We start from the raw sequence: 15,564 nt of genomic DNA, 5'->3' as shown, positions 1-15,564 counted from the left end.
GATAAATCAGGTCTCGGATATGTAGGTGAATCCTCAAACAAGAATGAAAATGCTTCAAACAAAAGAGATGTGAAGAAGCTAGAAAGAAATAGTGATGCTCCCAGTTCCAGCAAAGGCAAGGAGAAAAATCAAGGCTACAATAGAACAAATCCTGCTCCAAGAAGAAATCATGCTCCAAGAAGAAAACCCGCTCCAAGAAGAAATATAGATGATGACAAAGATGCGAGAGGCAATGGTTATCATCAAAGGATCTCAAGGCAGCAAGGCTTCAGAAGTACACCAAAGAAACCTCCATCTCCCAGGTACCAAAGTTCATTTTTTGGTTATTGTTATTCCTGTTCAAACTTTGGTCATATGGCAAAAGACTGTAAAGTATATCATAAAGATAGATGTTGTGGTCCCCAACCATCTCATAGAGATAGATGTTATAGCCTCCGACAACCTCCAAGAAACAATTTTGCAAGAGGAAACATGGGCTCTTACACAAGCTAGAACCATGCAAAAGAAGAAAGTTACACAAGTATGGAGAAGGAAGGAAATACAATCCGAAAGTCCCTTGAGTTCTTCTGCCAACAGCATGTATCATTGGCCTAAATTCTGACAATCTAAGCATTTTATAAGAAGACTCTGCCAAGAGGAGATGATGCATACAGTTAGGGGGAGCCTATCATGTTTCAGAAGCACTCCATTGAAGCATATGATCCTGTAACCATTCTTTGGACTGTTGTTAAAGAAATAGGGCAAACATACATGGTGCTGTTATCACAGAGGTTTATGTCTTAACTCAGGAATTTAATGTGAGAACAGATAAATTCTGGACACTAATAGAGGCAATATTCAAACAAACAGATACATCTGGAATGGAGGTTGAAGTAAGAGCAGCTAGCAGCATATAACAAATTGAAGCATTGTAAAAGGATGCAGATCAACAATTGGATTTAAAAGGCAGTCACAGATTGGATATTTGAATCTGCAGAGATATGTACAAGAACGCAAGGAAAAGATGGCTCACAGGAAGGAGAATGTTGTGCAGTCAAGCATAACTGAAGCTGATACAGATCACTTAAGGAATATAGCAACGACAAGGCACAACCCCTCACATTTTTTTTATCCAAATGCAATGATGATTGAATACTAGATGGCAGTAACTTAAGGGGAAGCACAAAGACACAATTAAACTTAGATCTGAGAAAGACAATCTCATGAGCAGTTTCTATCTTGATTCGAACTCTGAAGGTCTCTCAATTCTGCCTATGGAGACATCAATATGGATTGAGCATGAAAGCCTGGACTTGGACACCTGTGTATGGCCATTTGCAATCTGAATGAAAGCATTAGAGCACCCTGAAGCATTGTTGAAGCCATGATAAAGCAGTTCTGAGACATGAAGATGATAAAGCATCAATCCTTCTATCTTGAAGAAGAAGAGCACTATGACAGGGGGAGTCACACACCCATGAAGATCTACCATTCATGAAGAACATAAGCAGTTTGATAGGGGGAGTCCCAGAGCACTCCTTTGCCATTGATGTCAAAGGGGGAGAGAAGAAGAATATTGCCATCAATAACAAAGGGGGAGATTGTTGAACTAGGTTGTCATTGATGTCAATATGGCAATATTCTGGATACTAGAGGATGACATGAAGCCAAGGGGATGCAGAGCAGATTCATGAAGAGACAGGAGCAAAGGCCATCAGGATAGCCGAGCCATATATATATATGCCTCGGCTATCCTGATGGCCTTTGCTCCTGTCTCTTCATGAATCTGCTCTGCATCCCCTTGGCTTCATGTCATCCTCTAGTATCCAGAATATTGCCATATTGACATCAATGACAACCTAGTTCAACAATCTTGTTTACTCTAAATGATATATGTGTAGAAATTTCTCTATAGATCAGCTAGCTCTGATACCATGTAGAAATTTTCACTGTAGATTAAACTGATTATGCAATGTACTAAAGCAAAATACTTAATCTACTTCTACAATCAAACTTGTGGAAGCTTAATCAATTTTGAGCAAGATCAACCAAAACATATATAACAGAGAAGAAGATTCAATAACACATGAAACACAGAAGAATAACCTGGGGAAAACCTCAGCCTAAAACCCCAATCTCTGTATTATTATACAAGTGGAAATATGTTCATATTACAAAAAGAATAAGCTCTCAAGATATCCTGCTCTCTCTGCAATCCCTCTGCTGCTCATAGACAGTCAAAGGCTTCTCACAAACCTTCTCCTCTGCCCTCCAAGCCTCCTATTTCCTTGCGCAGTTTTCCTTGGGGTCTAGTGCTGCCACCTGTGTGAATTGGCCTCTTCACACACTCACTAACCTCTGATCTAACTGCGCAATCCTGAAGGAGATAATTCCTTTTGCATGGATGAGTTTCCTATATAGGAAAAATCCTCCAACTGATAGTACATTGTCCCTTCCTCTGATCTCAACTGGGTCTCTGACTGAACTGACATGCATGAGTTATTTATGAGAGAATATTCAGTTATCTGGAGAGCAACAGTTACATGCATGCAAGCATTAACTAATTGAACTCACAATTAATTCAACGAATTGTTTGAATTAACCTAACTGGACTTGACTAAGTTAACTAAGCCAACTAATTACAACTCAATATTACAACTCATCCTTATCTCTTTAATTGATGGATAAATTCCTCAATTAATGGAGAAACTGTTGCATGTCTTCACATAGACTTCATGTTTGATTTCCTCAAGATGAATGAATTAATTATTTTACAAACAACTGCTAAGATCAAATTCAAATTTTACTTCTCAATTTTAGTTCAGGGACTAACTAAAATTGGAATCTACCCCGAAATTATATTTTATAGCAATGCTATTTTTAGCACTTCCATTTTTCATTCCTTGTTGCTATGTCTAACACTAGTACCCGAACTGCTATTTATAACACTTCTATTTTTATCATTTCTTGTTGCCATTTTCAACACTTCCTCTCAATAAGAAAGACATTCAACTCGAACCTGATCCTGAACCTTTGGAATGTTCTGCATGCAACACTTCTCCCAAGTGTTATTGCTCCAGCAACTCTAGAAACAAAAAAAAACTCGCAACTGACCTCTCTTTTGGGCTAGAAACATCCTCTGATGTTGAAGCTCCATCTGTTGTTGACAAGTGCTCCCTCTGTGACCTTTGAGCTGCTGCAACACTCCATGCATCTCGCACCATTGCACACCTCTTTGTTCCATCCTGCACTGGTGCAACACTCTTGTGCTTCTCGCATTGTTGCAGCCTGCTAGCTCTACACTGTATTGGGATTCCTGCATTGTAGCTCTCTCTGCCGCTCCATCCGTATCCATATCTAACCACTCATCCAGTCCTACTACTCCTCGTCGAGGCTCCCGTAGCAAGGTCTAATCAAAGAGGTTGGGTACCTCAATGATCCTACCCCTATTCCAGCGTTCTTGGGACTGTCACTCCACATCGCCCCACCTCCTACCTGGAGGTATGGATGCATGTGCTCCCTCTGCCCACTTGGCTTGAAATTTCCCCTTACTAGAGGTCTCTACATGAGTCGATGCCTCCACTCGGTCTCCTCTCGGTTTCTCCAGTTGTGGCTGCTCTACAACCTCCTGAAGTTGCTTCACCAATTGTGGCTCCTTCACAATTGTCTGAGACTTCTTCTAGCGCTGCATGTTGAGAGGTAATTTACTCTCCCTCTCAACCACCAAGTATCTAACCTTTGCCTTGCTCCTCAAGGCTTTGCATGCATCTTGTACCTCAAGTGCATACAGGTTCTTGGCTAGCACACCAATCTGTTTCATCTTTCTCGCCGTCACGAAATTTTCTGGAAAAAGAGCTGATTTTAAATCAGCGATATCTCCCTCATTCGAACTCCGATTCAACCAATTTTTTTTGTTTTTGAATTTGGGTCTTTTTCTACAAGAAATCCAGATCTGCTATTTGTTTCTAAAAATTTTGCACAAAAATTTTCAGATTTGCTCTGAAAACTCGCGACCCAATATTTATTTATTTTTTTACTTCGAATTTTCTTCTTCGTATATTGTTCACTTCTTCGATCACCTTTGCTTCGATACCATGTAGAATTTTTCTACAAATCAACTATTTGTTTCCTTATGCATACATGTATTGACTATTCTGTATAAGTATGTATGAATCTTGTTAAAATGCGCTGATTGGTTTAACCATCACTTTGGATTGCTTGTTATCTTTCTTTCCAGCTTGTGATGCATCTTCGTTCATGTGTTCCCTTCCAAGCTGTGTACTATTACAAGTTTCCAAGGGGCGCACTCACCCCACTTTCTGTGTGTTAGAACCGTTCATGCACCTTCTTTGACTCGCCGCAACTGTCACACCCTTGTTATCAACAGAGACATCTTACTTGCCTCTGTGTGAAACCGTGGTGAAGGCGATACCGTACGACCCACTACTGGGAGCCCTACACCAAACGGTCTGAGGTCTAATTGGGACTTCTTACCGAGGAGATCCCTTGACATGTTGGAGGGTCCAACACCGTCAACATTTCTGGCACTAGAAAGAGGGCCAAATGACAAGATGTGTCCTCTCATCCTGTTTTGAACATTTGCACATCTATCATGGAGTCTTGCAAAATCAACCCTCCGTGTATGCCGAACTTGTCCCCACGAGGGAGTTTTTTTATCTCTTGTCTAAATACATGTATGATGGTGAAGGCAAAGTGGCCTGGCTTGTGTTCTTACATGACTTCTTTGCCATGCTTTACGACGAAGATGGATGTTCTGACGAACAGGTCAATCCGCTACTTACATACACACTTCGCCAATCCCCACTATGGTGGCTTTGCAGCCTACCGACTGATAGCATGCACTCACTCGAGCATTTTTGTGATCTCTTTGAAGATACTTTCCATCATTTTGATCCAGAACATTTTGACCACAAACTGTTACAACAACGGAAGGCCCCGCATGAATCGACTGATGATTTTTGGCAGCACTTCCATGTTTTGCAGTTTGAAGCTCTGAAAATCCAGATGAAGTTTCAATATCTCATTGATAGATTCGAGTACTGCCTTATCAAATCTGTCAATCCCAAAAGGAAATATGAGCCCAAGCCTCACTCATCATACTTCAGTGTTGGAGTTGTGCAATCATAGACAGACACGGTTACTATCACAAGTGACTGTCTGCCGTCTCCTCATTAAAAAAAATCCACCACTGCAGAGTGATGCGGGAGAATAGGCACACATATCCATTCAACTATCACATCTTCACAACATCACTTCGCTTAATTTTCGTGCATATTTGGTTGTGAGTCCATCGAGTTGTCACATGCATTTTGTACCACAACCTCCATCTTCGTACTCAGATGATACTGCCTTGTGTTCTTCCATTCCGGACTCTACACCATGGAAACTTTTAGGGGCTAATGTTCACCCAATGGGCTAATTTTCCATGATTTTTCCACAAAAAAATTCGACAATTTCCAATTTTTATAAAAGATGATTCGCCCAAATTTTAGAATATAAAATTATTTTACCCTAAAAATCACCAACATTATATAGAGACTATATAGAAAATCATTATAAATTTGAATAATTTTACAAATATATCAATAAACATTTTATAGTTTTCATATTAGGGATTAGTGAGATTCGCTAATGTTTTTAAACTTCAAGAAAATTTTCTATCCTTAAAATTTTCCTTGCTTGACAATTGTGAATGAGGCTCAAGCCATCGACGGAGTTGGTCTTGCACAACTTACATGCGATGTCATTCATGAAGAGTATGAGTGGGTGCTTGAGGATCAACACTCGGCGAAGGATGACTCCTTTCTGTCCGAACTTCCTCCATTCTTCCCTGACCTCTTTGGTGAACCTGTAATCTATTATTTCGCATGTGTATCTTCATCTATGGATGCACCCATTATTGATCACTCACAGGACACATCGGATGTCAGTCCATCATCCGAAAATGGAGAGGATAAATTATTCATTGAAAATCCACTTGAGTTTCATCTGTTTTTTCTGGAAACACAAAGGATGAATTTGTCCACTTCTCATCTACCCCTCTGTTTGATTTATCAGATCATGAGGATGCCGATGAAATCATTTACTTTTATGATCATAGATGTTGTGATCCATTTACTCCCATATTCGACCACGATGATGATTCTATCACAGTGGATGTTTTGAAGCCACTTATTTATGATGATCTATCTGACGACGAAGTTGAAACCCCATAGACTATCGAGGCACTTCAGCCCAAGATGATGGATATGCCAGGCCCTCGCTGTCCTGAGGTTGGTTTCACTTTCGATCAAGAAATTGGTGAAACACTTGAGGCTCCTCATCACTCATCTGTATGCATTGAAGATCAATCTCACACACAGATCATGCTTCCACCACTCGAACTGCACGATCCCATAAGTCATGCATTGGAGGAATCTTACATTGTAAGCACACGTGTGCAACACAAGTTGCCTTTGTTTCTTTCGTTTGCTTGCATGTCACAGTTAAGAGTATGCATATGCTTAACAATTGCACGCATTGTCTCACAACACCATGACAAGTCCACGGACTGCATGTCATGTACTTGCACTCACTTATCTTCCGTGGACACTTTGAAATACAGAGTGTGTTTGTCTTCATTGTTATATCTTTCTTGTTTGCTGGTTCGCACAACTGGGTTCCTCACAGACCATGCCTTCACCAACATGGGTCAACAAATGCGCCGGTGGCTGCATTGGAAGTATCACTTCACGTGGTCAGACCCATGCACCATTAGCTTAGGAGTAGGAGTAATGTTTGCTTTTGGTTGTTTTCTTGCATGCTTGGTTGCTTACCTACCTTACATGTTTGTTTGTTTTCTTTCTTGTTTTATTTCCGCTTTTCTTTCAAATTTACTTCTACTTCTGTTGTGTTTTCTGTTTGTTTGCTTGTTTTGCGCTCGTAGGTTAGTTTCGTATGAAACCGTGTGTTTCCTGAAACAAGCTGGGTAAAGTAAAAGAGGACTTGTACAACTATCAACATTTGGTTATCTGTTGTCCACTCTCCTATGTAAGAACTTGTTGTCTTCAGTCCATGATACTATTATAACTCCAAAATTTCTTCAAAGTTGTCATAAAAAAAAATAATAGAGGTAACCACAAACCACTTTTGGAGATTAGGACCTAGCCTTCCTAATCTCAGAGAGGGCTCTCTCTTTATGATTTAACTTTGTTTTAGTTAATTAATTTTAGACTAGTTATGGTTGCACTTGGGTTTTGATTTGGATTTGGGTGGTGGGATCACTTACTTAAATGAAAAGGGTTGTCTTTTACCATTGGGCTATGGGTCAAATGTCAGACAAACAAGACTGAATTAAGTTCTAAAAATAGTGTCTAGAGGGCAAGATAGAGGAGTTACTATAGATCTCAAAGGCTTGATGGTGAAATGGTTTCCAATCGGATCCAGGGAGAAATTAAGGGTTCCCTAGGCCAGATCATGATGATAAGTGAAAGAGGTCAACCGAGATGGGAGAGAAATTAAGGGTTCTCAAATTCAGGTATCAGAGGAAAACATATAAATGACTAACTGTGCAAAACAGAGTGTACTTAAACAAATTATGAGATAAATTTCCAGTTAATTCATTCAAATTTAGAAAACAATTAATTTTATGAAACACATAAGAAGGTAACAAAATCAGACAAAGAAGATACTTCACTGCAATAGCTCATCTCATGAATCCTCTAGTGCAATTTTTTTATTACTTGCTCTAGTCTGTTGACTTGAAAGTTGGTACAATCACCCTTAGGTTTAAGATCAAAATAATTCTATAAATGTATAGAAATCCACCATGAATACTTCGAATTATGAAGTATTAATACAAAAGAACTTTACAAAATATCTTAAACTGCATTGAGAACTAATCTAGGAAAAAGAAAAATCTTCATGCAAGAAGATAGAGACAACTATTGAACTGCTACTTGCTGTCCTTGTTATTTAGGTTCTGTTGTCTTTTAGTCCATGATATTTTGCCCTTTAAGCTGCTTACTTGTTTGGTTTTCACGCTGGATGCCATATTTACTTATGACCTTTCATCTGATACACTTTCATTTGCCTCCTCTATTTGTCTTTTAATTGTACTTCTTTTACCGTGAATGCTTTGTCACCTGCTTTTACTTTTACTTATTACAATAAATCTTGCTCACTCTTTCCTATTTCTGTGTCTTTAGTAAAAAATGATTTTTACTATAAGAATACAAAATATCGCTTGGAGAGTAGTTTGTAAGAATGTTCTGCTGTGCTGGTGAAAATGATTTCATCTATGTTTTAACCATTACTGTGTAAATTGTTTCCTTCTGCTTTGTGATAATTGTCTTTTTCTTCTGGATAAAGGCTTTTGAATTCATTTCCTTGTGAATCTTGGAGTAAACAGGTTTTGGAACTAGTATCAAAACTTGTTTATCCAAGCTCCTGTTCTTCTAATTACCTGCAAAATACAACAATTCGTTAATAAAATCCAGGTCTGAGAGGAGGTGACCGAAGGCTGTATTTGAATTGGGAATAACTATGGACGGAGTCTGGAAGGTGTTCGGGAGGTAATCCATGGTGAAATCCGGTCGCAAAGGCTCAAGGTGGCATAAATGGCTAAGGCAACTTTTTAGTGAAAAACAGGCGAAAAGAGTGAAAACGAGGGTCTTCGGGGTTTTAACGGGTAATAGATAAATTTGGCGCGGAAATTCATAATATGAACAGTGATGGTTTCGCTTTTGGCGAGAAGGCGGTTTAGGGGGTCATCGCACCGCTTTTGGCCATCGGGTGGTATTTTCATGAGAGCACGCGAGTTAGCATGGAGCTACCATGTAGCCAAAAGGGGCCCGAGCAAAACCACGAATCTCGCGTGCTCTCGGGCCTTTAAAGCTCAGAAAAGAAATGAATGCAATATGGATGTGCACTGTTAGATATGGGGGTGATAGATCTAACGGCTATCACGCAGTCAAGATGCATGAAGGGCAGTCAGGGAGAGATTAGCAGGGCCTGGGGGATAATTACACTTAACTTGTAATTATTTAATGAATAAGTGGTGTGGGTTAAAAGTATAATGCATGGGTTTATGGAGTGGGACCAGGGTTAACTGCGGCAGGGTTTATTTAACCACACCAAGGGGGTGGGTTAAACGGGTTTTGTATCGGGAAAATGTGAATTTGCGCAGTTAATTTAAATAAAGTGGGAGGGAGACAAAACTTAGGCTAAAAGGGGTTTTATGGGTTAAAAGGATTTTATGGGTTTTGTCGGGAAATGTATGAATGTCAGAGTTAATAAAGTAGTGATGAGGGGAGGGGGGAGATTTAAACTTAGGATAAGGGTTTTTATGGGTTTTTATGGGTTTTTTAGGGGTTTTTTGTGTGAAATAGGGAAATTAATAAGGGGAAATGATTTTTTCAAAGGGGAGTGGATTTCACACTAGGGAAAAGGGTTTTTTGGGTAGGGGAATGAGTTTGGAGGGTAAATTGCTAGGGAAATATGTGAAACCAAGGGGCAAGGGTGAAAATGAAGGGAAAAGGGTATTTTATTAGGAAATTATGGGACAGTAGGGAAATTAGTAAGTATGTAGTGGGGGGTGAAATGAAATGAGAGGAAGTTAGCCAAATCAACTTGTGAACATACTTTCACTTTCATAACTACTCCTACACATTGAAACATGGGATTAAGCATAATAAATGTGCTTTTGCTTCAATAACTTTGTACTTTTGCAACCTTTTATTCTACTTACCCTTTACTTACCGTAACATTTTTTCTTCACTTTATTGGGTGCATTTAAGCTAGCAAACCCTTTCTTTCCTTTTTCTTTTGAGAAGTTAACTATCTAATTCTAACCTTATATCTTCCAATGGCTCAGATTAAGCTTATGAGCACATTTTATTTCTCTACCTAACTACTGATCTGCCAAGATTAAACAGTTTGGCTAGATCTTTATTCTCTATCTATGAACATGAAATTTAAAGCATGAAGTAGTCAAGATTAAACAATTTGACTATCATGGTTTGTGGCATTTATGACAAGCTACACAACCATTATTTTGTACAATAGAGTAAAAAGCAGTGGAACTTATACTTGCACACTTTCATGATCTGTTTTTGTTTGGGGTTCATATTTTTTGAATTTTTTGATCTTTTCTTATTCTTTTTTTCCTTTGATATTTATTTTAGGACATACCCTATTTACATTTAAAAAAATTTAATATGGAAAACATTTTGTAGAAAGCAAAAGTATGTACAATATTACAAGACGAATTATAGCAAATTCAAAATAATGAATCCTATTATTATAGGACCCTAACAGATACATAAATGGAAAATACATATTGTTCAAAGTGAACCTTGGTGAAAACACAACACTTGTGTGCTAACTAGTATCACCTACTCTAGTCGGTTGTTTTTGGGTTAATCCTTGTCAGCTCAGTCAAGTAGAGTAAGGTGAGGGGGAAAACCTTAACAAGCACGTCAGAGGTATATATAAACTACTTCTCTGAAGGAACAACCTCTTTTGCTCTTAATAAGTCAGGATCCCTCTTCCACCTATGAAATGAATAAGTGCTATGCACAGTTATCAAAATGAAAAATGAAAAAAAATGAAAAAGTGAAAAATTTCGAAAAAATGAAAATGAATAAGGCGAAAGAAGAGAAAGGATTCCTACATAGAGAGGTGATGCAAGTAACTCTGTCGGGGTACTGATCAGGCTTGCTGGCAGCAGAGCGATGCTTGTCTTCTTGCGTGACTCCGCCAAGATATTATTCAGGCTTGCTGGCAGCGGAGCAACACCAGAGATGAAACTAAAACTATGACGACTATATTGATTGTGCACCAATATACCCCTCATCCCCAATCGAAACAACTGTGTTGGCTTGGCTTGGAATGTGTGTCGACCGACCAAGGGCTTGGCAGATGCTACATCTTACAATCAAGCAAGTGTGGAAACCAAGACGACCAAAGAACTGAACAATACTTCCAAAGGTGTTAGACTTGCTTTTCACGAACAAGGTCCATTCAAAGAGCTGGAGTTCTACTAGTGTGTCACCAAGTGTTGTAGCGGCTATAACCACCCTCCAAAATTTTGCCTTAGCTTTGTTTTGGAGCCTCCCTACCGACCATCCTTAACAACATGTCTTGCACTGTCAAGCACATCAGCTTCAATTGTTTCATAGAGTCTTGTCATCCTGTGCATGCAAGTTTGTTCCACCCCCTTCATAGGATACTTTTTGGACTTAGTGTTAGTTGCTGGTTGAGCATCTTCCTTTAGGAATTGCGCAATTCTGGAGGGGAATCAGCCTTCCCTCTAGAAATTGCGCAAACCCAGCTGGGCTCCAGAATTGTGCAATTCTTCCTGACAGTCTTCCTCTCAAAAATTGCGCAATTCATCCCAGGACAGCTGCTCAACCAGAAATTGCGCAATTCTAGGCAGCAGTCACCTGCTGTTCCCAGAAATTGTGCAATCCCTTAGGACAGCCAGCCCAGCAGCTAGCAAAAATTGCGCAAATCCAGCCAGGCAGCCTGCTGGGCTCAGAAATTGCACAATAAAGTTAGACAGGCTTCCTTGAGAAAATTGCGAGGTTTGACCGAGGAGAACTGCTCAACTCAGAAATCGCGAGATACAGTCAGAAAAGCTTCCTTGAGAAAATTGCGAGGCTTGACCCATGACAGCTGCTCAACCAAGAAATAGCGTGATCCTGGGAGATAGTCACCTGTTCCTACCAAAAATTGTGCAATCCCTCTGGGGCATCCATCTCTGCTCAGCCCAGAAACTACGTAGATTTTAATCCAAGGCTCGCAGACCATTGCATGTGCCTTCAGGTTGACCGGTTTCCTCTAGGAACGAGCAAAACGGATTTACATGCATGGAATGCTTCTCCTAAGGCAACATGCAAAGTCATCCTTTGATTCAGGGATCTATTTTTAGCAGCTGGAGGTTACATGCAAGGATCATTTCAGAAACCTCCCGCCAAGTGTCACTTTTCTTAGATTTGTGGCATGTGCGCCACATCCTCAATTTTATCAAAAATCATCAACTGGACACTATAGAGCTCATTCCTCACATCGACCTTGCAGCTATGACATCCCACATTACATTTGGGACTCGTTGGCACATTCAACTCAGTTGTTTCGGGGTAAGCCTACTTTTCATGTCTCGCGCTGCATTTCTGTCGCTTTTTGTGTTTTGCTTCGTGTGAGTGATGTCTGCTTGATTTCAGTGAGTGCTTGTTGTCATTTTGATGTATGTTAGCTTGTAGAAGCACCGTTTCAGTTTTTGTTCGCATCTCACTGCTATCGCATGCATGACACTATTTGCACGAACAATCACCATTGCAGGGACTCGCTTCACACACGTGCATGATGTCCCATTTTCTGAATCCTGCACTTTCTATTTGCATGTATGATCATTCACTCTTGTTTGCAGTCATCTCATCATGCATTCAAACTTCTCATGTTTTCAGTCACCCGTCAGCCGACCTGAGCTGCCTTGGCCTGGACTGTGCCTTGCCTTAATAGCACTGTGCATTTCCGAAAGCGAAGGCTCTACCTTCCCTCCAAAAATTGCACAAGTCTGGCCCAACACTGACCTCCAGGCTTGCATTGCACAATTCTTGGAGGCAGTGTCCTGCTGGCCCCAGAAACTGCGCAATGCAGTTTGCTGGTTGCATGTCACTACTGACTGAAATTGCGCATTGCATAGTTTCAGTCCTCAACAGGCTAGGTTGGATTGTGCATTGCGTAGTTCTAGCAGTCAGTCAGCCTCCTGATAGTCTAGACTGTGCCTTGCATAGTTTTGGTAGTCAGTCTCCTGACCTCCCGGCGGAAATTGCACAACCTTCATGATCAATCACACAGGTATGTTGCAAGTTAGTCCTCAAGTTTGTTTTGGTTTTCGACTGACAGATTGCTTTCCATGAGTGTTGTTATGTCTCCAGGAATCACAGGTGTTTTTTTGTCTCTCAGCAACACAAGTACAATGGCCTTCAGGAGAGCAGAGTCAAAGGACATCGTTGAGAGCACAATGGGGGTTGTAGCCAAGCAAGTTTCTATGAGCTTGCCTACCTATGAAGACATCAAGTTTTTCATAGACAAGGACATCAAGATAATATGGCAGCAACATCACAACAAGCAGCACCATCAGTAGTAGCAGAAGGTAGCACACCTGCACGCAACAAATGCAAGAGGAAGGTTGTTGACAACACAGAGGCAGAACAAAGTTGCAAGCTCAAGAAGATCCATTCGTGATGAAAGAAACTTTGGAGATTGAGGCTATGAGGTGACGACGTGACACGAAGATCGCGTGAAGGCAGAGAGAGAAACAAAGAAGGAGTTGCATGTGCTAAAGCGACAACTCAAGGAAGAACAGTAGCTGCACAGACGAGATAATGAGTTTCAACAAGAACATGTACAACAGGGGGCGCACCATGCATGGATGGATGAAACTGTGTCCACACAAGTTATAGATCCATCCCAGCAGTTGGCATGGAGCAGAAAAGGTGAGCAATGCTTGTTATGATTACCAAATTCCAACCATAAACAGCAATTTAACATGACTTTTCACTTTCATCCTCTTTTCATATGGTTAAGTGACTGTAACATCTAAAACCCAATGTCACTGATTCAAATTGTGATGTCTTTTCCAATATATCTTTTGTGATTTCTTTTCCAATATATCTTTAACATAAAATCACTATTGCCTTTCACGCAAATATTTATTCATTCACCTTTATGACATGTATGAAGCTTTTAACATAAAAAAAAAAATTTATTGTCTTAACTCAAATGCTACTCTTATTCCTCTCGGCTGGAAATTCATCATCCTTGGTTAAAAAAAAATATTCCTAAGAGTAACAACACTAGGACACAATGTAAGAGTTCATTAGACTTATTTGAATAGAGGAATTAAAAATAAATGCTATGGATTCTAGACAGTTTTCAGGTTTCTTAGTTGTCTGCCACATACTATGGATTCTAGACAGTTGCCAGGTCTCTTATATGTATGCCATGAAATAAGCTTAATAAACAAACAAATTGCAGGCCAAAAACATTAGGGTTGGCATTACTTATCCCTCACAATTCTGAATTATAAAAGAAAAATGAACCTTTTATGGGTTACTATTCGCAATTCACTTGAAATGAGTTGGATTCACTCAGAAGAGTTAGCTAACTCAGTTTCCTCATCTCCACCTTAAAATAACCCACTCCACTAAGAAAATTTAGCTTAGAAGGTGGAGCATTCTCTTAGAAAAAATTAAGTTAGAAGGAAGAGAATTAGGTTAGTGTAAGAAGTCAATTCAAATGGTTTTCTCTGTCATTTATTAATTATTCTGATTTGCTTGAATTATTCATATTATCCTTGTTGGTGGATAATGATGGCTCAAAACATTGCCCAACCATTAACAACTACCATATATCATTCATATTAAATATGTCCGCATAAAATAACTACATTTAGGAGCATTGTTGTTGAAAATGCAGCACGAAAATCTAATTTTGACTTTGCCTTGGTCAAACTAGATTAAAATTTGAATTTTAATTTTAGCAGAATACTTGGAGGTAATTAACTTAGGGGACATGGCTCTTGTCACTCGGTTAACTCAGTAAATTCAAGTTGGAGACACTTGATTTAAGTCCTACATGATTGATTGTTAATTTGTAGGAATCTATTTCAGTTAATTTGAGTTATTGTCAGTTTCACTAGTTCTTACTATCAGAAGAACTAGTGGAGGTCAAGTTGTGGGTGTGTACCTTTTTCCACACTGAGTGATCATCCAATTAACTAATCAATCGACCTAAAATAATTGTTGCATGCAGATATTTTGAGTTACCCAGTTGAGATTGGAGTTCAAGGGCAGTGTATTGTCAATTGTAGACTAGAACAAGTTATACAAGTGGTGCATGCAGTCAGGGAACTTCCCTGTGGTAATTGTGCAATTCCGTGGTGAGAAATTCCTAAAAAAATGGGGGCAACTTCCCAAGGGAACAACGCAAGGATATAGGAGCTTGGAGGCTTGAAATTTGGATAAGTATTGGCCAAGGTTAGACAATCATGCAAAGGATAGAAGATATAACTGCAGATTGAGCTCAAGCTTGAGCAAAGCATATTGTATTCATCCAGATTCTTTGTTTAATGTAATACAGATAGTAAGGTGTTTTGAGCAGTTGTATACCCCTAGATAAATATTTGTGTACATGTCTTGAATCTTGATGCATGTTAATTATTGGTGTTCTTGGCCGTGAATTTACTTCCACATATCAGTAGACTAGATTCTAGTCTTGTGATTTAGAAAATTCATGAGCAGTTTATAATATACACATTAATTTCTACATGGTATCAGAGCTAGATTCACAGTAGAGAGATTTCGAATTTTTCATTGCAGGGCGTTTGAATTTAAATATCAATGTTATAGGTTTTCTCCAGGACTGAGAAGATGGCTTTCAATGGACTCAGGCTCGACTATGATTTGGAAGGAACCACAAATTTTGTGGCATGGAAGATCTGCATGGAGGCAGTATTGGATGATAATTGGCTACTAGAATAAATCAAGACATATGTGCAAAACCCCCAACATCTGATAC

The sequence above is a fragment of the Pinus tabuliformis genome, chromosome 4_1 (genome assembly GCF_031772625.1).
Source record: "Pinus tabuliformis cultivar Carrire ecotype Pingquan chromosome 4_1, CPIR1, whole genome shotgun sequence".
In the NCBI taxonomy this organism is placed as follows: domain Eukaryota; kingdom Viridiplantae; phylum Streptophyta; class Pinopsida; order Pinales; family Pinaceae; genus Pinus; species Pinus tabuliformis.
This window is presented reverse-complemented; position numbering follows the sequence as displayed.